The sequence below is a fragment of the Petaurus breviceps genome, unplaced genomic scaffold, assembly GCF_028583685.1.
Source record: "Petaurus breviceps papuanus isolate PSGF00001 unplaced genomic scaffold, PetGlider_PUasm1.0 180, whole genome shotgun sequence".
In the NCBI taxonomy this organism is placed as follows: domain Eukaryota; kingdom Metazoa; phylum Chordata; class Mammalia; order Diprotodontia; family Petauridae; genus Petaurus; species Petaurus breviceps.
The window spans coordinates 3,872,949-3,899,513 of NW_027185782.1; the positions used below are offsets into that span (position 1 = coordinate 3,872,949).

The 26,565-nt window shown below is 39.8% G+C and overlaps 1 protein-coding gene across 1 annotated transcript in view; it reads left to right on the forward strand.

Annotated features, from left to right (window-relative positions):
• LOC138160260 (galactoside alpha-(1,2)-fucosyltransferase 2-like) overlaps window positions 1–25,587 on the forward strand; it is a 40,043-nt gene extending 14,456 nt beyond the window's left edge. Inside the window, exon 3 of the transcript XR_011168116.1 lies at window positions 24,603–25,587. The gene's annotated coding sequence lies outside the window, so the exon portion shown is untranslated. The remainder of the gene's footprint in view (window positions 1–24,602) is intronic.
• The last annotated feature ends 978 nt before the right edge of the window (window positions 25,588–26,565 follow it).

A 26,565-nucleotide genomic window follows, 5' to 3' on the forward strand; every position in this document is an offset into this window, starting at 1 on the left:
GAACATAGTTCTTTTTTCATACCCTCACCCCAGAGTCTGACTATGGTCTAGATCAATGTTCTATGGAGGTAGGGCTTGGGGGATAGTGGGGAATCATTTCTCCTATCCTGGCCATCTATCCATGTCTTAGGACAGAGGCCTCAACTTAATGACCTACTTCATCCCACCCTCTGCAAATCACCCAGGAATGGATCTACACAATGGAGTTAGTTACATAGAATTATACCATGGCAGATCTGAAGAAGGAAACTTAGAGATCATCTATGGTAGTCTAGGAGTTTATACTAAACTAACACATCCCTAAAATCCACTGGAGTTTCTACCACCACCTCCTAGAAGAAATTCTGGAGGTGGATGTACATTAGTGGGATGTTTACATGTAAATCCTAGGTGGGCTTTTGGGAAAGGGGCCAAGCTGATCTGGTTCAATGGGCCCTTGGGTGTTTTAAGAAATGCTTTCAGTGAAAGCCCTTTGTGTTTAGGGCATGAAGCTGAGATATTTTAACCTCCCTCCCCCCAGGCTTATGAAGGACAGACCTTTCAAAGCAAAGAGATAGGTAGTAATCAACATTGTCTACAAGAGGGGACTCCTTACTGATAGATCTGGAATTAGTTTAGGATAGAGGGAATTAAGAATGGGCATCCTTCAGTCATCTGCCAGGATCTTCTGCTTCCCTGAGGAATGTGGCAAAGGGAAAAGCTAAAACATCCAGGGACCCTCTCCCTTATCTATAGCAGCCCCAAAAGCTGACTTGTGTGAATAGAAGTGAAGACAGAAATGTTTTCACTCTTTTCTGACCTTGTGAAGTGGAAGATTGTTTCTAGTTATGATATCACATTTTGTGAAACACATTGACAAACTGGAACATGTGCGAAGAGATTCTAACCTAATTGGGAAGAAAACTGAAGAACAGGTCATGGGAGGGTAATTTGGAAGAACTATGAATATTTCTCCTGAAGAAATCATTTTGGACTACATGTTGTCAACCTCTCATACAGCTGTGAGATTCTAAGAGCCCATGAAATTGGGGCCCACAATGGTGAGAGTAAAGGTGGGCAGTGATTTCACGAGAGGAGGCAATTGGTTTCAGGTCACTAGGTGACGCTATGGGCAGTACTGGACCTGGGGTCTGGAAGAGCTGAGTTCAAATTTGACCTAAGACACGTACAAGCTGTGTGACCTTGGACAAATCACTTAGCCTTTGTGTCTCAGTTTTCTCAGCTGTGAAATGGAGCTAATGATGGCACCAATCTCAAAAGGTTGTTGAGGATCAACTGAGAAAACATTGATAAAAAGTGCATAGCACAATGCTGGACACATAGTAGGAATTAAATGTTTATTATCTTCTTGTCTCATCCACCTTCACTGCCTTAACAGCTCTCACATTTTCTTTCTTATTTTGGATTCCCTATTCACTACCAATATCTAGGGACAGTTATCAGTGAGCTCAGGGACTCCTCCTTTTAGGCCTTCTTTTTCTTCCTCTTCCTTTCCTGTCCAACTAACTCCAGATCAGTCCCCATCTGCTCTAGGAAGGTCAGAACTAGAGATGGAGATGCCTGGATCCCTCAGGGAGCTTGAACCACACAAATGGAGATTGAATGTTCCAGATGGGCATTGCACTGCAGAATTCTTGGAAGCCAGTTTGGGAAACAATGACCTTATTCATAGGATTATAAATTTAAGGCTGAAGGGACCTTAGCAACCATCAAGTGTAATCTCATTTTACAGATGAGGAAACTGAGGCATAGAGACATTAAGTAATTTTCCCAGTGTCACAAATCTAGTAAGTGTCTAAAGGTTCTACCCAGAAATCATCACCCAGGGTCACACAACAAATCTATGCTGACATATCAAAACCAGAAGAAGGCTTAGAGAATCCTTCATTTTATAGAGAAGGAAACAAAAGCCCAGAGAGAAGTAAAGATTTGTTCATCAGACCTCAGATCCCTCATGGGGCTCAGAGATCATCTTCAGTTAATTAAAGCCCAGAAAAGGGAAGGCACTCACATTCAGTAACAACCTGCTTGGCCATCTTGAGGGAGGTGAGTGGGGAGGTAGAAAGCCAAATTAAAGGTAAGAAATTAAAAGAACAAAAGACAAAAGATCAGTTTGACGACAAAACATTTTCTTTCCCAGGAAACAGGCAGCTTTTCATCTCCTTTATAAGTTTACTGTGTATATTTATGGGCTCCTGTGAGTCCTCTGTATCTTCTGAATGCTCAGCTGCCAAAGAGATTTTTCCTAAACCATAGATCTAACCATATCACCCTTGGTCAGCTTCAGACCCAACCAACTCTGCATCAGCCTTCACTCACACCTCCTCCCCATTAGAAAATTGGACTCCACACCTGGAACCATCCTGGCTTCTAATTGGTGACTTTTTGCCTTATCTTGCCAGGATCCAAGATTTCACCTCATTCCCACACTATCTCCAGACCATGCAACCACAAATGTACCTTCCTTTTCCTTCTCTTTCCAAAACTTCTATATGTATTGTCTTCTTCTGTTAGAATGCAAAATGTTAAAATACCCACTGAGGGTAGACACTGTCCTAGCTTGCATTTCTATCCCAAGTGTTTAGCACAGGACCTGGAACATAGTAAGTGCTTACTAAATATTTTATCTATCTATCCATAAACTCAAAATACCTATCTACACAATAATGATAGTACTAGTCAGCATTTATACTATATTTTAAGGTTGCAAAAAGCTCAACAAATAATCTCATTTTGTAGGTAGGTCTTATTCCCATTTTACAGATAGGGACACTGAGGCAGAAAAAGGTTAAGTGACTTGCCCAGGGTTACACATCTACCAAGTGTCTGAGGCTGGATTTGCACTTGAGGTCTTCATAACTCCAGGTCCAGTGGTCTATCCATTATGCCACCTAGTTGGCTCTTAAAAACTATAGGGGTTCCCTATTACCTCTAGTATCAAATATAAAGTCCTCTGTCAATTAAAACTTAAAAACCTAGATTCATCCTATCTTTCTAATCTGAAAGATTAATTCATTCTGGATGAAACAGATCATTCCACTAACCCTACAAAACTACTAAATTAGTTTACTTGCTACTTCTCAAACACAATACTCCATCTTGAGTCTCCATGCCTTTTCACTGAATATTCCTCATGCTTTGAATCATCTCCCTCTTTAGCTCCATCTTTTAATTTTCCTAGTTTCCTTTAAAGACTCAGGTCAAATTCCACCTTTTGCAGGAGGTCTTTCCCAGTTCCTCCCTGCTACTAGTACCTTCCTTGTTGAGATTACCTCCCATTCTCATTCTCTAGGTAGACAGAGAGATGATAAATGGAGAGATAAATGATAGACAGATAGATAGACAGACAGACAGAATGTACTTATTTATATACTATCTCCCACTAGATTGTGAGCTTCAAGGTAGGATCTATTATCCCCATCACTTAGCATAATGTCTGGCACATAGTAATCACTTAATAAATGCTTTTTGAATGATTGGAGGGGAAAAAAAGCTATATTCTTTCCAATATACACTTGTTACCTTGAGTGATTATTAGGAACTGGGAATCCTATACTTAAATTTATGGACATTTCCACTATAGTAAAACACAGGGCAGGCATATATGAACCAAAAGACATATTGACTTATTTGGGAGAAGGCCCCAAGATTGGACTCAGCTTACTGAAGCCCAGAACTCAGAGGGCCCTGAGGGAAGGGTCTATTCCTTTTTTGTCTTTGTATCCCCTAAGGTTAACACAATGAATTTCAAGATACATTGTGGGCACTTAATAAATGTTTGTTGAATTGATTTGAATTTTACTTTTGTGTCTCCCTGGTTCTTTGTCTCTATCTTTGAGGTTCTCTTGTCTTTTTTGTCTGCAAAATCATAGGGTATGCCACCTATCAGGGGGTCCCAGTCAATTGGCTGGATCTAAGGCCCCAAGACAGAAGTTCCAAAGGAACTGGTGGAAGGTGGTAGTACAGCCTGGAAACAAACTCCACCGCCATTCCCTACCTTTAAGGGCTCAAGTGTCCCACCCCAGCTTACTATCTCAAACTCTAAAAAATGAGACTACTTTAGGTCAACTCTAGGGTCAGAAATCACTCTTGAGTCCCTGGGGAAGAACATCTATGGATGGACCAGACTGTCTCAGGACCTTTTGGAAGAAATAGTTCTCTCCTTCTATACAGAAAGAGACTGGATGGTATGAAGAATTATGAGGGCCTCATAATCTCTCTAATCTGTCAGGGACCCTGGCATCTGGATCCCTAGTCCTCACCCACTGAGGGAGCAAGCTGTTCAGTCCATACTCTTGATTCTGGACAAGAAGGATTTCTGGGCTAGTGTGGAACTAAAATGTTTACAAGGGAACATGAAGGCAAGAGTCCTACCAAATTCCTTTTGTGACACAAACATGGTTTTGATACCATGATACCAGAAGAGTCAAAACAGAGAAAGAAAACTATAGACCAATTTTCCTAATGAATATTGATGCAAAAATTTTAAATAAGATACTAGCAAAGAGACCATAGTAATATATCACAAGGATTATACACTATGATCACATGGGATTTATACCAGGAATGCAGAACTGGTTCAATATTAGGCAAAATATCAATATAATTGACCATATCAGTAACAAAACCAACAGAAATCATATGATTATCTCAATAGATGCAGAAAAAGCTTTTGACAAAATACAACACCCATTCCTATTAAAAACACTAGGGAGCATAGGAATAAATTTCCTTAAAATGATAAGTACTACCTATCTAAAACCATCAGCAAGCATTATCTATAGTGGGGATAAGCTAGAAGCATTCCCAATAAGATGAGGGGTAAAACAAGGATGCCCATTATCACTGCTATTATTCAGTATTGTACTAGAAATGTTAGCTATAGCAATAAGAGAAGAAAAAGAAATTGAAGGAATTATACCAGGCAATGAGGAAACTATATCAACACTCTTTGAAGATGATATGATGGTATAGAGAATCCTAGAGAATCAACTAATAAAACTACTTCAAATAATTAGCAACTTTAGGAAAGTGTCAGTATATAAAATAAACCCACATAAGTCATCAACATTTCTACATATTACCAACAAAGCCCAGGGGCAAAAGATAGAGAAATTCCACTTAAAATAACTGTAGACAATATAAATTACATGGAAGTCTACCTGCCAAGACAAACCCAGGAACTATATGAACACAATACAAAACAATTTTCACACAAATAAAGTCAGATGTAAACAATTAGAAAAATATCAATTGCTCATGGACAGACCAAGTCAATATATTAAAAATGACAATTCTACCTAAAATAATTTACTTATTCAGTGCCATACCAATCAAACTACCAAAAAAAAAAACCATCTTTTATAACACTAGAAAAGAATAATAACAAAATTCATAGTAAGAACTAAAGATCAAGAATACCAAGGGAAATAATGGAAAAAAAAAAACCTGCAAAGGAAAATGGTCTAGCTGTTTCAGACCTCAAACTATATTATAAAGTGGCAATCAACAAAACCATCTGGCTAAGAAATAGAGTAGTGGATCAGTGGAATAGACACAAGACATAGTAGTACATGACTACAGTAATCTAGTGTTTGATAAACCCAAAGATGCCATCTTCTGCGATAAGAAATCACTATTTGACAAAAACTGTTGGGAAAACTGGAAAACAGTGTGGCAGGAACTAGGTTAGATCAACATATAACAAGATAAGGTCAAAATGGTACATGAACTAAACATAAAGAGTGATACTGTAAGCAAATTGGGAGAGCAAGGAATAGATCATCTGTCAAATATATGGAAAAAGGAAGAATTTTTGACCAAATAAGAGACAGCATTATGAGATATAAAATGGATAATTTTAGTTCTATTAAATTTTTTTAAAGTTTTGCACAGATAAAACAAACAAAATTTGAAGGAAAAAAAAAAGCTGGGAAATAATTTTTACAGCAAGTGTCTCTGATAAAGGCCTCATTTCTCAAATATAGAGAGAACTGAGCAAAATTTATAAGAATACAAGTCATTCCCTTTAATGGGGTGTAATGGACTTGTCTGTGATCTGCTATAGCCACCTTGATGTGCGGGCTTCCAGGAACAGATGCTTTACTTTGTGGCATAATCTTGCAGCCTTCAGGGTGACTTTTTACCAAGACTGAGGTGCCCCTGGAGACGCTGTGTAAAAAGGCTTCGTACTCCTGCTTTTGAAAGAGAAGAAAAAGAAAGCAAGAGGCTATTGTGGACATTTTTGTTCTCATTTTTGGCTGTTGCTTTATTGAGAGGTGGTGTGACAAGTTCAATGACTGCTTCTGAGTATGAGTGGTTTCAGGACCAGAGACCTGAACCTGATTTTCCTCATCTGAAAAATGGGTACTAAAAAGACTGTGATACCTCCCTCACAAGGGTGTTATGAGGCTCAAGTTAAAAAATGGAGACACACTATACACACTATGAAATGCTCAATGTGTCTATTATGATAGTGCCACAAAGGGCGAATTTGAAGGCCTCTCCCCCTCTATATGTTTAGTCCTGTGATCCTAAGACTCACACTCTTCCCCAGGTGTTCACAACAGGTCCAAGAGACTTTCATATCATCACAGTCACTTCCTAGTTCCATGACTTTGGCCCTCTCACCTCACCATCTGGACCTACTTCCCTTCTGTAAAATGAGGATAGCAATGTATCTGAGAGGCCAGGTGCTGTAGCTGATGTAAGATCACTTTGGGAGTTAGATAGACTTAAGTTCAAATCCTGTCTCTGATGCCTACTGTCTATATAACAATTGGGCAAGTCATCTGATCTCTGGGAGACTCCATTTCCAGAACTGTAAGATGGGGAAAATACTACCAATAGCAACAACAATAAAATTTATAATGTTCTAAAAAAAAAAAAAAGAATACAAGTCATTAACCAATTGAGAAATGGTCAAAGGATATAAACAAGCAGTTTTCAGATAAAGAAATCAAAACTATAGTCATATAAAAATGCTTTAAATTACTATTGATTAGAGAAATGCAAATTAAAACAACTCTGAGGTACCACCTAACACCTATCAGATTGGCTAATATAGCAGAAAAGGAAAATGGTAAATGTTGAAGAGGATGTGGGAAAATTAGGACACGCACTAATGCACTTAGTGGAGTTGTGAACTGATCCAATCATTCTGGAGAACAGTTTGGAATTATGTCCAAAGAGCAATCAAACTTTGATTCAGCAATACCACTACTAGGTCTGTGTCTATAGTGGCAACCACACTGGCATATCTAGTATGGCTGCTAGCACAGGTTCTTAGATCTCCTTTACTAGGAAAGATAGCTGTTTAAGGGGTCAACAATCTTTTTAAATTACATTCACTAGTTCAGGGGGAAAGTCAGCACCCTCAACTTCAGAGAAAATACAAACAGAAATTACAGAGGAAATACAAGCAGAGAAACAAAGACCAACAGACATGGTTCTGACTGCCTGAATAAACTACACACTTTACATATATGCCTAGATTGAGAGAGCCTTTACATCTGAGCAGTCAGGGAGCTCTAAACATACTGGTCATTCAGAATCTCAACCAGGGAATCACAAGATCCTTCTCATAAGCAAGCCCCCAAAGCAAAATACCAACTCAGACTATATATACATTTCTCAGGGTCAGAAGGTATCACAACCTTGTGACTCAGTGCCTAATTAGAAATTAATAAGAGATGTAAAAGCTGGGGGCAGAGTCAAGATGGCTGAGTAGAAGCAGGACCTCCGCCTAGCTCTGGCTTCCACCATCCCCAATCCATGTAAAAGGGGACTCTGAACAAACTTTGGAGCTGCAGAACCCACAAAATGACACAGAGAAGCTAACCTCCCACTGAGGACAGCCCAGCAGGCCAGCAGGAATCGGCCAGCTCAGCACTCTGGGAGCTGAGCCCAGGCCTGGGTGAGCCAGAGGCTTTAGCCCCAGGGCAGGCCACAGGCCAGAGGGACTCCAGATCACCAGCAGCTGTGGCTGTTTCCAGATTTATCAACTTGCGAAGGACAAAGTGAGAGGCCAGTGCAGTGTGGACTTTGGGACCAGTAGTTGGGAGTGCATTGTCTTTTGCCCCCAGGGCAAGAAGCCACTGAGGAGCCGCGGCTGTGCAACTGGAGCCACATGGCAGCTTCAGCTCCTGGCCTGCAGACTGTAGGGAGACCAAGCAACCAGTCTGAGGGGTAATCACTCTTGCTTTAACCTGCTTAGATAGGGATTGCAGTCTAGGGTGGAGGTACTGGGGTGTGTGGCCAGCTTGCCAGCATGTGTGGAGGCTTCAGAGATGGTACCCAACTAATACCTCTGGCAGCTGAGAAACCCCCAGAGTTTGGGAAGGAAGCTTCCCTGTCTGATGGCAGAGTCCTACAGTGGCAAAAAGCCCAGGGGTCAAGAGACTGAGGGATGACATGACCAGGCAAAGTAAGCAAAACAAACAGAAGAATCCAACATTAGACTCCTATTTTGGGGACAAAAAGGAGCAAAGCATGAAACAGGAGGAAGACAGTGAAGTCAGAACTCCTGCACCAAAAGTTTCAAAGGAAAATATGGGCTGGTTACAGGCCATAGAGAACCTTAAGAAGCAGGTAAGAGAAGAGGAGGAAAAATCGGGAAGAGAAATGAGAATGATGCAAGAAAATTATGAAATGAGAGTCAACAGCCTGACTGAGGAAAATAACACCTTAAAAAACAGACTAAACTCAATTGGCAAAAGAGGCTCAAAAAGGCAATGAGGAGAAGAATGCCTTAAAAAGCCAAATTTGCCAGATGGAAAAAAGAAGCTCAAAAGCTCAATGAGGAGAATCATTCCCTCAGATTTAGAATGGAGCAAAGGGAAGCTAGTGACTTTATGAGAAATCATAAACAAATCCAAACAAATGAAAGAATAGAAGGCAATGTGAAATATCTCATGGGAAAAACCACTGACCTGGAAAATAGATCCAGGAGAGATAATTTAAAAATTATTGGACTACCTGAAAGCCATAATCAAAGAAAGAACCTAGAAATCATCCTCCAAGAAATTCTGAAGGAAAATAGCCCTGACATTTTAGAACCAGAAGGCAAAATAGAGGTTGAAAGAATCCACCTATCACCTTCTGAAAAAGATACCAAAAAGAAAACTCCTAGGAATATTATAGCCAGGTTCTGGAATTCCCAGATCAAGGAGAGAATATTATGAGCAGCCAGGAAGAAACAATTTGAATACTGTGTAAACAAAATCAGGATAACACAGGATCTGGCAGCTTCTACACTGAGGGATTGAAGGGCCTGGAATAGGATATTACAGAGGACAGAGGAACTGGGATTAAAACCCAGAATCACCTACCCAGCAAAACTGAGTATCATGTTTCAGGGGCAAATATGGTCATTCAGTGGAATAGAGGACTTTCAAGCATTCTTAATGAAAAAAACAGAGTTGAATAGAAAATTTGACATTCAGATACAAGAAGCAAGAGAAGCTTTAGAAGGTAAACAGGGAAAAGAAATCATAAGCCACTTATCAAAGTTGAACTATTAACATTCCTTCATGGAAAAATGATAATTGCAACTGACGAAACTTTTCTCAGTATGAAAATAGTTGAAGGGAATAGAAATATACATATACATATATATATATGTCTATATTGGAGGGTAGACAGGCATATGAATACATATGTGAATGTGTGTACATATGTTTATAGGTATACATAGAGAGAGGGCACAGGACTAAGTTAATAGTAAGGGATGATACTTAAAAGGTGAAATTAAGAGGTGAGGGAGGAATATAATGAGAGGAGATGGAGAGAGACAGAATGGGGTAAACTATCTCACATAGAAGAGGCAAGGGAAAATGGTTACAATGGAGGGGAAGAATAGGAAGGCAAAAGGGAATGGGTCAACCTTATTCTCATTGAATTTGGCTCCGGGACGGAATGACATACACACTAAATAGGGTATCTCACCCTGTAGGAGAGTAGAGGGGAAGGGGATGGGGGGGGGGGATGATGGAAGGGAGGGCAGGCTGGCGGGGAGGGAAGTTGGAAGCACTCACTTTTGAAAAAGGATGGGATCAAAGTACAGAATGGAACAAGTGGATGGTGGGATAGGAGGGAAGGAAATATAGTCAGTCCTTTACAATATATCTTCTATGTTAATGTTTTGCATTAGCTACACATGTACAGCCTATACTGAAATGCTTATCTTTCCAGTAAGGGTGGGTAACAAGGGAAGAAGGGATTGAATCTAGAATTCAAAGTTTTAAAATCAAATGTTTAAAATTGTGTATATATATATATATATACTATTATTAATACTATTTTACATGTAATTGGGAAATAAGATATACAGGCATTGAGGCATAGAGATCCACCATGCCCTACTAGAAAAGTTGAAAGAGGTATGAGAGAAGATATGGGAGAGAGCAGATTAGAGGAGGGAATATTCTGTGGGATTGCTATTTTGGAGTGGTGGGTAGGGGGAAAATGGAGAGAAAATTTGTAACTCAAAATCTGGCGGAAATGAATGATGTAAATCAGAAGTTAATAAAGCATTTGAAAAATGAAAAAAAAAAAGAGATGTGAAAGCCTTCCTATAATCAAGCCTCCTCTAAGCAAGTTTCCCTTAATGGGCTCCACATGAAGCCTATTAGTGGGTGGGAAAGATGTTATATCCCATTAACATTACAGTATCCCAAAGATATCAGACAAAAGGGGAAAGGACCTACATGTAAAAAATTATTTATAGTCACTCTTTTTGTGGTAGCAAAAAGAAAAAATGGAAATTGAGGGGATGCTCAACAATTGGGGAATAAACAAGTTGTAGTATATGAATGCAATGGAATACTAATGTCCTATAAAAAATAATGAGCAGAATGATTTCAGAAAAACCTGGAAAAATATGAATTGATACAAAGTGAAATGAGCAGATCCAGGAGAACATTGTACACAGAAACAGTAATATTGTGTGATGATCAGCTATGAATGATTCAGCTCCTCTCAGCAATACAACACAAAGCAATTCCAAAGGAATCATGATGGAAAATGCTATACACATCCAGAAAAGAACTGATGGAGTCTAGATGCAGATCAAAGCATATGATTTTCATTTTCTTCACATTTGTGGTTTTTTTCTTTTGTTCTTTCCTTTTTTACTTCTTTCACAACATGACTAATATGGAAATGTTTTACATGATTGCACATATATAACCTACATAAAATATGTTTTACATGATTGCACATATATAACCTACATAAAATTGTTTTCTATTTTAGTTAGAGGATAGGGAGGGAGGGGAAAAATTTGGAACTCAAAATTTTATAAAAATGAATGCTAAAAATTATCTTTACCTGTAATTGGAAAAAATAAAATACTGTATTTTTTTTTAAAGAAAGAACACAGAGACCCCTCAGTCATCAGGAAGTCATAGAATCATAGATCTGGAACTAATGCAACTGTCCCATCATATTCAATGAGGAGTCATCTAGATGTTTCCTGAGGGTTTTCAATAAATGACCTTGTGAAATAGGTGACTATCACACTCCCTGCTTTTCTAGATGAGAATATTTTAAGAATTTTCACAAGTAATTATTTGAAGGGTCAGTTGTATAGGACTGTCTCCTCATTAGTGGAGATTGAGTATTCAATGCCCTGTATCTACATAAGGAGCGGGTTGAAATGGTAAGAATTAGAGAGAAGTAAGAGCCCGACTTCTTCCGGCTTCCATCTTCTCTTCAAGTCCTGAAGGGAAAGAAACATTCTGGAAAGAAGCCAACATGCAGGGAAGCTGGCAATCTCTTATCATATTCCTATCCCCAGCCTGGTACACTAGAGACTCAAGGAATTTTCCCCTTAGGTGAAATCTGAAACTCCCAATTGAAGTGAGTTGTCTTACTCCCAATGGGAGAGCTCCTTCACTCTCTTTTATTTGGTACATATTCTCCTGCATACATGTTCTCTGATTTCTGTTTTTGCTACCAACTTGTATAAATGAGTTTATTTGCTACTCTGTCATTGTTCATTGTGTTCATTGCGGAAGTGGCATATGGTGGGAAAGGAGTCAAATCTTAGATATATAGCTTGGGGTCATCCTTTTCCATTAAGGAATAGCAATCAGGACTGTAACTTGAACCTAAAAACTACTTCCCATAGACTAACAGTGTTTAAGAGAGCAGATAGATATAATTTTAGTCTGGTATCTTCTCTCTCTGAGGAAAGCAGAGTGGCCACCTCTGACCCCAAGCCCTTTCTTTCCTAACTGGCAGGAACCAAAGTCTTCCTTAGAGAAGGATGGGAGGAGATCTTAAAAATATCTATTCTTGTCTCCCTGTGAGCCACAATATCAATCCACATACTAAACAACAGTATTATTTAAAAATTTGTTGTTTGGTCATTTCAGTTGTATCCAACTCTTTGTGGCCCCTTCTGGAGTTTTCTTGACAAAGATGCTGGAGTGGTTTGCCATTTTATTCTCCAGGAAACCGAGGCAAACAGGGTTAAGTGACTTGCTTAGGTCACATAGCTAGTAAATTTCTGAGGCCAAATTTGAACTCAGGAAGATGAGTCTTCCTAACTCCAGACCTGGCACTCTAACCACTATGGCACCTAGCTGCCCAGGTATTTTAAAGTACCAATCACAACTAAGAGCTTGACAACTAGTCCCATCACTTCCTGTCAAATAGATGGAGAAGACATGGAAACAGCATCAGATTTTATATTCTTGAACTCAAAGATCACTGCAGATGATGACTACAGCTATGAAATTAAAAGATGCTTGCTCCTTGTTAGGAAAGCTACAGCAAATCTGGACAGCATACTAAAAAGCAGAGACAATCTATGACTATGAGAGCTGTTCTATAAGGAAAGCTGAGCACTGCAGAATTGGCACTTTTGAATTATGGCTCAGGAAAAGAATTTTGAGAATTCCCTTGGACAGCAAAGAGATCAAATCAGTCAATACTTGAAGAAATTAATTCAGGTTATTCATTGAAAGATCAAATACCTAAGGTGAAGCTTAAATACTTTGGCCACATAATGAGGAGTTGGGATTTATTGGAAAAGATCCTGGGAAGACTGATGGCAAAAGAAAAGTGGGGTGGCAGAGGATGAGATAGATAGATGGCATCAGGGGAAAAACAAACATAACTTGGACAGAGAGTGGAGAATCAGTCTCTAAGTTTCTTTGCCTTATATTAGAGTATATGTAGAATGGAGGTTACCCAAATCTCTTATACCCTTTGCACCATACTTCCTGAAGTTTTCCAATCTTCTCATCTTGTTATTGTAATTGGTACTTTAAAATACCTGGGCAGCTAGGTGCCATAGTAGTTAGAGTGCCAGGTCTGGAGTTAGGAAGACATCTTCCTGAGTTCAAATTTGGCCTCGGATATTTACTAGCTATGTGACCATAAACAAGTCACTTAACCCTATTTGCCTCAGTTTCCTGGAGAATAAAATGGCAAACCACTCCAGTATCTTTGTCAAGAAAATGGGGGGAGGCTAGGTGGCACAGTGAATAGGGCACTGACCCTGGAATCTGGAGGACATGAGTTCAAATCCAGCCTCAGACACTTAACACTTACTAGCCATGTGGCCTTGAGCAAGTCACTTAACCCCAATTGCCCTGCCTTTCCCCCTCCAAAAAAAAAAAAGAAGAAAAAAAATCCATCACAAAGAGTTGGACACAACTGAAATGACCAAGTGACAAATTTTTTAATAATAATGTTATTTAGTATGTGGCTCACAGGGAGACAAGAATAGATATTTCTAAGATGTCCTCCCACCCTTCACCAAGGAAGACGTTAGCTCCTGCCAGTCAGGAAAGAAAGAGCTTGGGGCCAGAGGTGGCCACTCTGCTTTCCTCAGAGAGAGAAGATACCAGATTAAAATTATATCTATCTGCTCTCTTAAACATTGTTAATGAACTTGGAGATAGAGTGGAGAATATAAGGACCTGGCATGCTATAGTCCATAGGCCATGAAGGATTGGACACGAATGAACAACAATAAACATGTTGGCTCATTTTTGCCAGTGTTCTCCTTTAGAAATGCAAAGAGAATGACCAGACCACCTAATTCATAAGTATTTATTGGAGGTACTCAGGAAAAGAAGGCTAATTGATTTCTTGTTGTATATGATGTAAAGAGAATTCTTCAGAAGCAATTTAGGCTGGATGGCTTGTGTGATCCCTTCCAAATCTAATATTGTGATACTCTATGACTCCAAACACCTAGTGGCTTTCTCCTTTTGTTTCTGTCTTTCTTTTCTCTCATCCCAAGTCTCCAGAACCAAAGAATCTTAGACCTATAATAGAAGCAACCTTATAGATTATGAAGGACCAAAGAGAGGCAAGAGACCTGTCCAGAATCACACAAAAAGTCTATGATGGGGAGAGGATATCAGGGCACAACACAAATCTCCAGGTCCCTTAGAATCATAGATTTAGAGCTGGAAGCAGCCTTGGCCATCCCCTACTCTGTCCTCTTTTGCTCTAGTCTCTAAAGGGAGAGGCCTTCCCCTTCCCAACACTAACCCTTCCACTTGTGCCCCTAACTCCATCTCTTTCATTCTCCTACTGTAATTTACCCCCTGGATCATTCCCTTTATTTCCTCTCATCTTCAATCTTTCCTCATCCACTGGCTTTCTTCTCTGATGCTTACAAACGTGATCATGCTATCTGTGCTTTAATATCCCCTGCAGAAATTGTCTTGCATCTTATCTCTTCCTTCTTTCACAGCCAAAGTTCTAGAAAGGGCTGTCTAAATTCTTTGCCTCTCCTCCCACTCACTTCTCAATCTCTTGAAATATGGCTTCTTATCATTGCTGCTCAACTGAAACTGCTCTCTCTAAAGTTACCAACAATCCCTTAATTATTCAATCCAATACCTTTTTCCAGTTCTCATCCCTCTTTTTTTTTATTAATTAATTTATTTTTGTTTTCAACATTCACTTCCATAAGATTTTGAGTTCTAAATTTTCTTCCTCTACCCAAGACAATGTGCAATCTGATATAGGCTCTATATATACATTCCTATATTTTCACATTAGTCATGTTGTAAAGAAGAATTAGAACCAATGGGAGGAAACACAAGGAAAAAAAAGAGAGAACAAATTGTATACTTTGATCTGCATTCAGACTCTGTAGTTCTTTTTCTGCATTTTCCCTCGTGAGTCTTTTGGAGTTGTCTTATAACCTTGCATTGCTGAGAAGAGCTAAGTCTATCAAAGTTGGTCATCACACAATGCAGCTCTTACTGTGTACAATGTTCTCTTGGCTCTGCTCACTTCACTCAGCATCAGTTCATATAAGTCTTTCCAGGCTTTTCTGAAGTCTGTCTGCTCATCATTTCTTTCTTTTTTTTTAAAGCAATCGGGGTTAAAGTAACTTGCTCAAGGTTACACGGCCAGTTATTTCTGGGTGTGGTGCTGAGTATCTGAGCCCAGATTTGATCCAGGTCATCCCAACACTGGAGCCGGTGCTCTTACTCACTGAGCCACCTGGACGCCCCTAAGCAATTGGGATTAAGTAACTTGCTCAAGGTTACAAGGCCAGGTGTTTCTGGGTGGGTGCCAAGCATCTGAGCCCGGGATTCCATCTCCAGGTCTTCTCGACACTGGAGCCGGTGCTCTTACTCGCTGTGCTACCTGGCCGCCCCTGCTCATCATTTCTTATAACACAATAATATTCCATTACATTCCTATACCACAACTTTTTCAGTCATTCCCCATTTCTCATCCTTCTTGATCTCTCTATTTGACACTATTGACTAGGCTCTTCTTCTAGATACTATCTCCTCTCATCTTCTGTGACATTGCTCTCTCTTGGTTCTCCTCCAATCTGTCTCCAATCTGCTTTTCTCAGTCTTCTTTGTTGAATCATTCTCTTCTATCAGCTAGCTATGGGCATCCCTGAGGAGGCCTTTTCTAGTCTCCTGAGCTGCTAGTGCCTTCCCCTCTAATAGCAATTTCTATCTACTCTGTATCCATCTTGTATGTACCTAGTTACTGATATTTCTTCTTCCATTATGAATTCTGTGGATCACAAACTAAGCACAACTCTCTCTGTCTTGGAGAACTGAGCACAGATCCCCCATTTTGTGGTAAGCATTAGTTTACCAATTAAAGGACCTCCTTTCCAAGCTTCCCATCCCAATAACCCTTCCACAAGGATATCCTGTATTATAACATCTGTTCAGGAAGACTTCAAAGATTCCCTGATTTCAGGAATCAGCTTGGTCCCTAGACATCTTATCTAATCATCTAGCTCTGGCAACATCCCCTTCTAGTCTCCCTTTGCCTGAAGCTTTCCTTCTCCTTTATGGTTTAAGCACATATAACTTTTGTCTTTTCATTCCTTTGGATAGTCTCTGCCCATGTAGGTGGGGCTCCCTTGCTGGTAAACTCAACAAACTCAAAACAATTTTGATACTGTGGGGTCTAGTTATTCTTGATCTACCCACAATTGGTGGCAGCAGTGAGATTCAAGCAGACAGAGCCACCAGATCATTTTGGAGTTGTGAACAAGGACCCTGAAGGCCTTGAAATTGCCTACACACATGACAGGAATCAAGGAACTGGGTGAGTAGAATTTATTTCTATTTGATTTTCTTTGAGCCCATGAGATTCCTGCTTGGGCAAATTAGAACTGGCCTAGTCACCCTGATCCATGAATGACAGTCTCCTCAACCTGATCAGCTGAAGAAGAGGTTTGGTCTATTCATTAACTGACTTCTTCAACAAGTATTCGTTTCTCTGTCTGCTTTGTGTCCGATTCCAGTTTCTTCAAATTCTCTGAGGGTGTTTTGAGTCCATCTTCCCTTGTACTGTGAATCTCTAATCATACCATTAATATTCCTTAGGCATAAACTAGCCCCTTGTCCTGCCATCCTGGCACTATGATTTGTAGCAGCTGTCCCAAAGTTATCTTGAGCATGGTTCTGTGATAGTAGTTTTGATAGCAAGGGCTACCAACTGGAATGCTGTAGAATGCAAGAAAGGACTCTCTGTTAGGGCTTCCTCAGCTTCATTGAGATTTGTAAGTCAAGGACCGGGTCTGTAACTAGGCAGCTACATCCACTTGGTCAGTTTGACTGAGCCTCTGTGGAAAGCAAGGATTGAGGGACACAGTCAAACTTCGGGACCCATTGGACAGGGACCCTGGGAAAGGATTAGCAATAATGTCCCTGATATTCTATGAAATCTCTATCCATTCAGGGCAGTAAGCCCTGCTGCCTTGACTGCAAGGCAACCCTGGAAACTATGTCTGTATCTTGTCTGTCTTATTTCTGTGTACAGTCTGTCTAGTGCTATAAAAAGAGTTCAGACCAATGTAAGCCAGCCCAGGGGATGCCCCCAGCTAAAATGTTTAAATTATATGGTATACAAGCCACCAGGTATCTGTCTAAATGACATTTTTAAACTTGGGATGATCTGGTCTTGCAATTTCCCAAGGAAGGGTCATTTGAGTTAACCAAATTGGTCACCTTAGGCGTGGCCATTGAGGATTAAGCACCCCAAACAAATGAATGATTATTTCTTGTGGCATGAGGAGGCCACCAAGAAAAAGGATAATTCCATCATCTCCTCTAGAGATGATAATAAGAAAAGGCTTCAGTATTCAAGTCCTTGAAGCGAACAATCCTCCCCCTCTTTGATCTCTGGATTTGCTCAGAAAAGTTTCAGGAAACCCCCTTCTTATTTATCCAGCCCTATCATCAAAACCTACCACCAAACTACAATTCCAGAAGACTTATTGGACCCCTTGCCTCCCAACCCCCACCCCAGTAATCCCCTTCTGTTCCCACACCACCAGTTGCCCAAATTTTACATTCATTTACTTAGGATGACCCTAGGTTCATGAGGAAAGCTTGTATTTGGCAGGCAGTGAGGCATACCTGATGATACTTCCCCTTTAGAAGTTCTCCAGCACACACAAAATTTTTTTTTACCTTGGAGAACTTTGAAGGGAAACATATTTCTTCATCTATCAAAAAAAAAAATTCCTATGAGACAGCCTAGAAAGGAAGTTTAGAAGGATGGGGAAGACTGACTGACTTATTCTCACTCTTTATTAAACTTTCAGTGGGAGATAAGGAAGAAAACAGTAAGATTCTTTTTTCCTCTCTGCCTTCACAACGTTGGCCAGATTGGAGATTGCAGAGATAAAGACAGACAAAAAAGGGAAGAAAATTTTTTCCTTGGTTTGTAGAAATTTATGGTATTATAAACTAAATTGTAACTGAGAGACAATATCTTTAAATTTCCAAATTATGGTTTAAAGATTTTTTTTTTTGTAACTGCTAAGACATCTTAATAGATTTTTGGAGGTTTGTAGCTAGGATTAAGATTAAGTACAAACATACACTTCTCTCCCCTTTCTGGAGGGCAGCATGCATATTCTAGTAGAAGATGGGTTTGTCTACTAGAGAAAAAGCAGAACTGAAGTTAGTTGGAAAACAGAATTTAATTGTTTAGGTAAACTAGTAGCAAACTCATCTAAACTGAAATAGACTATGCAACTCCAGAGTGCAGCAGTTAATTGATTTTACATGTGGAAATCTGTATAGGAGAGAATAGTAGAATATTAGACTAGAATGGAATTGAGAAAGAAAATGAGATAGATTTAAGAAAGTAGTAAAGGTAAAGAAATGTGAGGAATTGGAGAATAAAGTGAAAGGTTAGTTTCAAAGCTGGTAAGCTTTTAATCAAAGTCCACTGAAAGAAAAAAAATTGGAAGTTTAAGCAAGTAGAAATGAGAGAAGAATGGGTAGAAAGAAGGTCAGAGTTTTCACTTACACAGTGGGAATGGAGGGCTTGAAAGTCAAAGGTTTGAAGTCTTGGAAAGATGTTTGAGAAGATTTTTTTATTGCACTGAGATAAGAAGGATGTAAAAAACTTTATGTGGGTATTCTTTATGATATGGAAAATATAGAAATACATCTGCAGCATGAAATTAGTCAAGGATAGCACACTAAAATTCTGTCCTTGAAGGCCCATTAGAAGGGCATGTCCCACTTCTTAGAGCCTGATAAGCTCCAAAAAGAGGGGGATGGGAATGTGAGACTGCCACTATGAATCTTTTAAAATGAGTTAAATGAAAGCAAGTAGGCTCTAAAATTTGAGGTGCCAATAGCTAACAGTCCTTGGGAAAATTGAGATTTTGATTGTTACCATTGGTGACTCAGTTGAAGTTTGTCCAGAAACTACACTGTAATGTGGTTATGCTAATTATGTTTCCTCCCTGCTAGAAGCAGTTTTGTTATTCTCAGACCTTGCTATCTAAAAAAACCAGGCTCACTGTAAAAGCGCTGGCCCCGGAGTCAGGAGGACCCGGCCTCAGACACTTAACACCCACACAAAAAAACTAGCCGTGTAACCTTGGGCAAGTTACTTAACCCCAATTGCCCTCCAAAAAGCAAAACAAAAAGAAAAACCAGGCTCACTACTCCTCCTCTGACCCAGTGTCTATGTGCAATGCCCATGAAGACTGTGCAGCAAAAACTGCAGCTCTTGGTGACCACTTTTATGCCTTTTAGTTTCCACTTCTTCCTTCAGCTGATTATGATCCTTTGCCTTTGTCTGCCGGCTTGATCACAGCTCAGGCAACTGCTCCTGTGCCTGAACAGGCCTCCTGGATTGCCACTGGACTTTCTCAGCTCCAATGGATGTTGGGTATCCAAGGCCTAATGGCCTATGATACCAATTTGTTATTGCCTTTTCTTTTATCCTTAGCACTTAGCACATAATAAGCACTTCATCAATGTTTACTGTAGACTGACTGGGTCCACTTTGCTCTCTACATTCTACCTCAACAATACTATCAGGTGTCATTCAATTATTATTTCTAGCAAATAATTCCCAGATCTATCTATCTGGCCAACTTTCTTCTGGACATCTCCATAGGCTTCTAAAATTTACCATATCCAAAACAGAACTCATTACATAATATTTTCCCCAAATTCCATCCATCCTTCAAACTTCCCTATTTCTTCTTATAGCAACATTCTTTCATTCTCTCAAGTTCAGAACTTTGGAGTCATCTTTGCTTTTATCTCCCTTAGCAACTATATCCAGCCAGTTGTGAAGACTTGACCATCCTACCTCCATCTGTAAAATGAGGAGGTTGGTCTCAGTGGCTTAGAAGACCTCTTGCAGCTTTAAATCAACAATACTATGGATCTTCTTTTATTTGTCTCCTCTCTACTCATATAGCCTTTATCCTAGTTCAGGCCTTTTATCACTTCTCTCCCCGACACTTTTTTTCTCTAGAGAGAGAAATATTTAATGGGGATTATCAGAATATGGACAATAGGAGAATTCAGAGCTCAACAATGAACATGCTAATCTAGTAAAAATTGAGCTATTAAAGGTATGGTCCACAGATATGTTAATCTATCATTATGATGCCTATATATCACAACAATATAATATAATCCTTCACAGTTTTCCTAGAAATATAAGGCACACAAATATTCCATTAAAAGGAGAAACTGGATTGTCTCTTCTAGGCCCAGGGAGGACTGCCTGGATTCAGGGCTTAAGGGAGTGAGAGAGAAAAGCCAGACCTTTGCTATTTGGCTCAGTTTATCTCTGAGAAGACCCAGGTCAGTGACCAATGCCAGATGTAGGCCCACACATCTCAGGTCACTAGATAGAGAGAGAGGAAAAGTAGGAGCAGAGTCACAAGTCTGCTCTGCAGACTGCTGGAAGGGGAACAAAGGTAAGGATAGAAGCCACCAGGCTCTTTCTCCCTTAGAAACCTACCAGCAAGAGAGGACCAAAGCCACCAGGCTCCTTTTACAGCTACAAGGTAAGGAAGCTAAGATAGGATTAAAGTTATCTGGTTAGTGTTCCTTTCATAATAGTTTCTGAGTAGAATGACAAGATAGAACAAATGCACTTGGGAAATTACTTTAGAGGTTATATGAAGGAGAGATAATGTAAAAAGGAATATCAGTTAAGAATCTTTACAATATTTTGTATTGTAAATACAATGTTACAATATTCCAAGGCAAGAAGTGATGAAAGTCTGAATGAGGATGTTATTGCTTCATGGTGAGATGGGTGGGTAAGCACTTCAGCCAAAGCCTTCTCCAGGACAAGTAAGATTCTGTAATTTATGGATGAGGTTCCTATACCTCCTATTGATCATGCCTCTTATGAGGGTCTTCTGAGGTTGAACAAAAAGGGAAGACCTCAAACATTTTAAAAAGTTGCTTCCAATAGATTTCTCTGCAACAACTGATACTATTGCTGACTTTACTCCTCAATAGTCAGCCTACTCCCTCTACCTTACATTTGCCCCATGCCAGTGATTCTGAACCCCTGGCTACAGGTGTATAAACCCTGTTCCCCATCCTCTACTGACCAGTCCTTATTCCTATCTACCTCAACCTTACCCCAGGAATGACCCACTGCAGATCTCTCCACCCCTTCCATGCCTTCTAGAAAGCCTATTCTATGATGGTCAAACTTCCTTTCATATTAAACTTCTTCCTTTCATCTTACAGTTTTCACTGAAACCTAGATAAAACCATTTTCCTTTTCTTATACCAGCTATACTTTCATACGCCCAAATCACTGGTTAGGTTAGATTAGTCAAAATATTCCTTGCTTCCCATTGCCGCTTCCAAACTCTAACACTCATATCACTAAGCAAATTCTCTTCCTTTGAAGTTCACTCTAGTCAAATCCATCATCATTCAAATTTATCCAAATACTAGTGGCTATTATCTATTAACCCCCTCAAGACATTTTCCTTTCTTCCTCAGTGAGTTCAGTGCCTGGCCTCCCTCATTTCCCTATACCAGGGGATTTTGATATACATAATGATATTCCCTGAAACACCTTAACTTCCTAACTTGTTTTTCAGTCACATCTGACTCCATTTTGTTGACAAAGATACTGGAGTAGTTTGCCATTTCCTTCTCCAACTCATTTTACAGATGAGGAACTGAGGAAAAGAGGATTAAGTGACTTGCCTTTTTTCTATCTTAATCCCTTGGTGAGCCAAGGCAATACTATACTGTCATCAGGAATGTAGGGTTGGTTCAATATTTGGGAAAGTACAAACATAATTTATCACATTAATAATAACAACAAAAATCATATGATTATATCAAGAGATGCAGAAAAAGTTTGTGCCAAAATACAGCAATCATTCCTGTTAAAAAGACTTAGAAAGCATGGGAATAAATGGAACTTTCCTTAATGTAACTATCTCTCTCTAAAATCAAGAACCAGAATTATCTATAACAGGGATAAACTTGAAGCATTTCCAATAAGATCAGATGTTAAGCAAGGATGCCCTCTATCACAATTACAATTCAAGTGCTAGAATGGCTAACTGATGAGGTATGGGCTCTGGGAGCCCCCTCTAGCTCTCCTTGAGTCCTTGAGGTACAGGCTCTTGAACTCTGATTAAATCATCTCATTTGATGAGGCATGGAAGGGGTCAGAAGAGGAGATAGATACCTTGGGGGTGTTGGCTCGGGGGAGGGACCACACCCACTTCAGCCTGACCAGTGGGTGGGACATGAACAGGGGTCACTGAGGGGGGAAGGGCCATGCTGGGAGATGCAAGGTAGGAGATATGGATGGTGTAGGATAAAGGAAATGAGGGGTATTGGGCTAGAGGAAAAGGGAAGAGGAACCAAGGGGAAAAGGGTAAGGTGCAGCAGAAGACGCTGGGGGAGCTGCCTCAGTGACCTGAGCAGGAGTTGCTGAGGGGGGAAAGGCTGGAGCTGAAGCCATAGGAAAAGGGTCATTTAATTGGTCCCCATTGACCCTCTGTGGAGGGGCTCTATCTTCAAGCATCTCACAGTCTTTCCTGAGAACCTTGTTCTGAGAAATTCCAATAAAAGCCATTAAGTAGGCAATTTCTATCCATCTTCCTTCTCTGCAACAGTATGATTCTAACTACAAGAGAGTATTCTCTTTTAAAGTCCCTAAAACAGGCCATGATTCACCATCTTCTAGGCTATACCTCGGCCAAAAGGTGTTGCAAAAAAATGCCAACTTTTCCTTTTTAAGGTCTCCAGAGAAACTAAATTTTTTCCAATGCTGTAAAAGACAACCCAAAGGAGAACTTTTGGGAGCTACAGGAATAGGGCCTGGAAGTCCCTTCCTCCATAAAGGAAGGCTTGAGAGTAAGCCTCAAAAAACAAACAAACAAACAAAAAACACAAAAAAGTACCTGAAGTTTTCCCAGTTCCCTAGTGCCAAGAGAATTGAAAGAATATGGCTTAAACTTCCAGATGAGGCATCTGTCCTTATCTTCCATTCTTCAGGAACTGCGCACATGTCCATGTTCTCAATAGCACATGTCCATGTTCTCCAAAATAACCAAATAGGACTGAAAACTTGAGGTCAGACTGAGCACAGAACAGCCTCCTAGCTGTCTGACCTAATGGGACCTGAGAGTTCAGGCCCAAAACACACACACACACACACACACACACACACACACACACACACACACACCCAAACACCACAAAACAAAAACAAAACCAAATAAAAAGCTGCACTTCCAAGGTACTAGGGAAAGAGAGAGGCTTATATACCTTCCCATCCCAGCTGGAAAAGACCTTGAGATTAGCAGTGTTTCTGGTATCAGGGAACCATAAAAATGAAGAGGTTACCCACTAAGAGGGTTAGGGTTGCTCTGGAGACCCCAAAATACCAACATGCTGGGTCCTGCCAAATAAATTCGACTCAAGTCTTCTCTCAGCCAAAGAAAAATAAAATTTATTAAAAGTTCACTTGCATTAGACACAGAGTAAGTCTGTGCCAGGTCATTCTATGGCGCTCTCGCAAACATGAAGACAGGATGGGGACTTATATACAGAAGACTGTGGGAGGAATCTAGGGGTGATCTAATGGAGGAGTTTGGGGAGGGTCTTCAGGAGGAGTTAGTCAGGTCAATGAATGATTAAGGGTGGGAAGTCCCTGGAGGCCACCTGGAGACCACAAACAATGGTGGGCTAGGCCAGTTCAAGGGTGGATCAACACTTTGAAAGGAAAGTCTAGTAACTGAGGGTGGGAAGTCTAGTAACAGAGGCTTGGGCTCAGCCACAAGTTGGGGAAAATGGTTCCCTCATTACAGTTTTGTCCCTATTCTTGGGGGCAAGTTTCAATAATCAAAAGTTTTGAAAACACAACAAATCTATTAAATACTTGATTCTGGGACATCTCAAGTTACTATAAGATAAAGCTATTAGGCTTAAGATTTAGTATAGGTATTCCTGTATAAATCAAGGTCCTCTAGTTCTTTGTAATAGTGTAAGGACAAATAGATCAGGATTTGTGGGAATATTATTCTGTTATTTAGTTAGTATCACACTTGTCTCAGCTTTCTCATGATTAATCAATGTTTAAAGGAGGATAGTTTTTTTTTTGTACTTGGTAAAAATTTTAATTGTTTGAATTGTGAGCTTAATGTGAATCCCTTAGTGAAATCTCATCCTCCTGGTGGAGGAATTAATAATGAATTAATGCAAAAATATAAGAAACTAGTTTTAATGTGTGATCCTAACAATTGACCAAGACCCCAATTTTAATTTTGTAAGAATGATAAGGTAATAAATAATGGGTAATTTAAATTGGTTCCAAGGTTCCTTTTATAGGTAAATGAATGAGAGAAGGCAGAAGAGAAAGAGCCTGGAATGCAATGCTGAAGATGGATGGATGAAAAACAACCAGAGGACTTTAATCAGATGGTGTAACCCCTACCAGACAACAGCATGAAAAGAGACTTTTGGACTTTGGAAGGGACAATTGTTTGTTATTGTTTTCTTTTGAACCTGTGTATCTGTACTCATAAAAGGGACTGCCCCCTTGTATGTTGTCAATGCAACTACAGGAATTTGAATTAAGAAAAGTGGGGAAACTTCAAAGGTGTAGAAAAAGGAGTGGGGATTGTGTGGAATGACTTGCAGTGAAGTTTCCCCATTCTGAATATCATATATACATTCTTATTACTTCTTTGTATTTTATAACTAAGTTCAGTATATATATATATATATATATATATGTAAGTCATTGTGAATTTCAAGGTAATGTAAGAGTTTTGAGTATTAATACAATTGATTGGATTAACTATTGAGATGAAATTAGAGGTGTTTTTAGTTTGGGGAAAGGAATGGTAGTGTGAGGGGTAGCAAAGGGTTAAGTTTCTATAGAACTGCAAGAATTGCTGAACAAGACTACTGATAAAAAGTACCGGACATTAGCCTTGGGAAGAAGTTAAGTCCCCAGTTTCCAGAAAACTCCTAGATAATACTAAAATGAAATAATGTAGAAGGAGCTAGCAGCAGCAGGTGGATTTGACGAATCAGGAAGCCTTGGGGCACTCAGGCCCAGATAAGGATGTATCTAGGTTAGACTGAAGGGGCTTCAGTATTTTGAGGTTGTTACTGTGCTTTTGTAATGGACCTCGTGTACTATGTATGTTATCTAACAAGATTAGAGCCTCATTAGTAATAATTAGTTTAATGTTTGGGAGGGGCGTGAAACCCTTGCTTATTAACCCAGCTTTAGCTTCTGTACCTCAGCCTTCTCTCCTGGGCATTGTTCCAGAGACTGGACCACCTGCTTCTCCTGAGATTCTAATAAAACTTTCTATCTTCACTTTGAGAGGTCTCTGAGTAGTCAATTTGGGTTAGAGTCTCTGTATCCCACACATGCTGCTGCTGCCTTCCTTACCAATGCCAAAGTAAAGAGAAGACTCTCAGGGTTTCTGGCCGAAACAGAAACAACATATTTACATTCATTCTTACCTAATTAGGATCCAAACAATGACCAAGTAGGACTTGGCAGAGGACCTATTGTTGGCCAATCCATAAGAGCTCTGAGTGATTTGGGGTTAAGGCTGGTCTTTTAAGAGGAAAAAAAGTTTCAATAATTAAAATTTACTTTCCCTTTGGGCAGAGCACCCACAGGTAAGTGTGTGATACCCTGTGTAGACAGAAGAAAAGGAAGGAAGGAAAATAGGAAAGAAAGAAGGAAAGAAGAAAGAAAAGTAAAGAAAGGAAATGAAAGGAAAGGAAAGGAAAGGAAAGGAAAGGAAAGGAAAGGAAAGGAAAGGAAAGGAAAGGAAAGGAAAGGAAAGGAAAGGAAAGGAAGGAAAGGAAAGGAAAGGAAAGGAAAGGAAAGGAAAGGAAAGGAAAGGAAAGGGAGGGAAGGGAAGGGAAAAAAAGAAAAGAAAAGAAAAGAAAAGAAAAGAAAGGAAAGGAAAAGAAAAGAAAAGACGTATTGCCTAACTGTAAGTTTTGCTGACCATGACATCAGGGAAGTGATGCTAATGAATTAGATTTAAGTAAGGGAGGGCTGTGCTGTGCAAAGCCACCAGCCTCACTTTATCCTCCATAGCCATGGGGGGGGGGGGGGGGGGGAAAGGAGGGGGATATAGAACAGGACAACTGGAGATGTCTCAGGATGCAGTGGGGACCTTGGTGTTTTCAAGCTAAGGTCTTTAGCAGATCCCAGTTTGACTAGGCAACGCCCATTCAGTGATTAAGGTTTAACAAGAATAACCTTAAAAAATAATCATCTGGGAGGAGAAGACCCTCAGAGTTTCTGGTCAAAAGA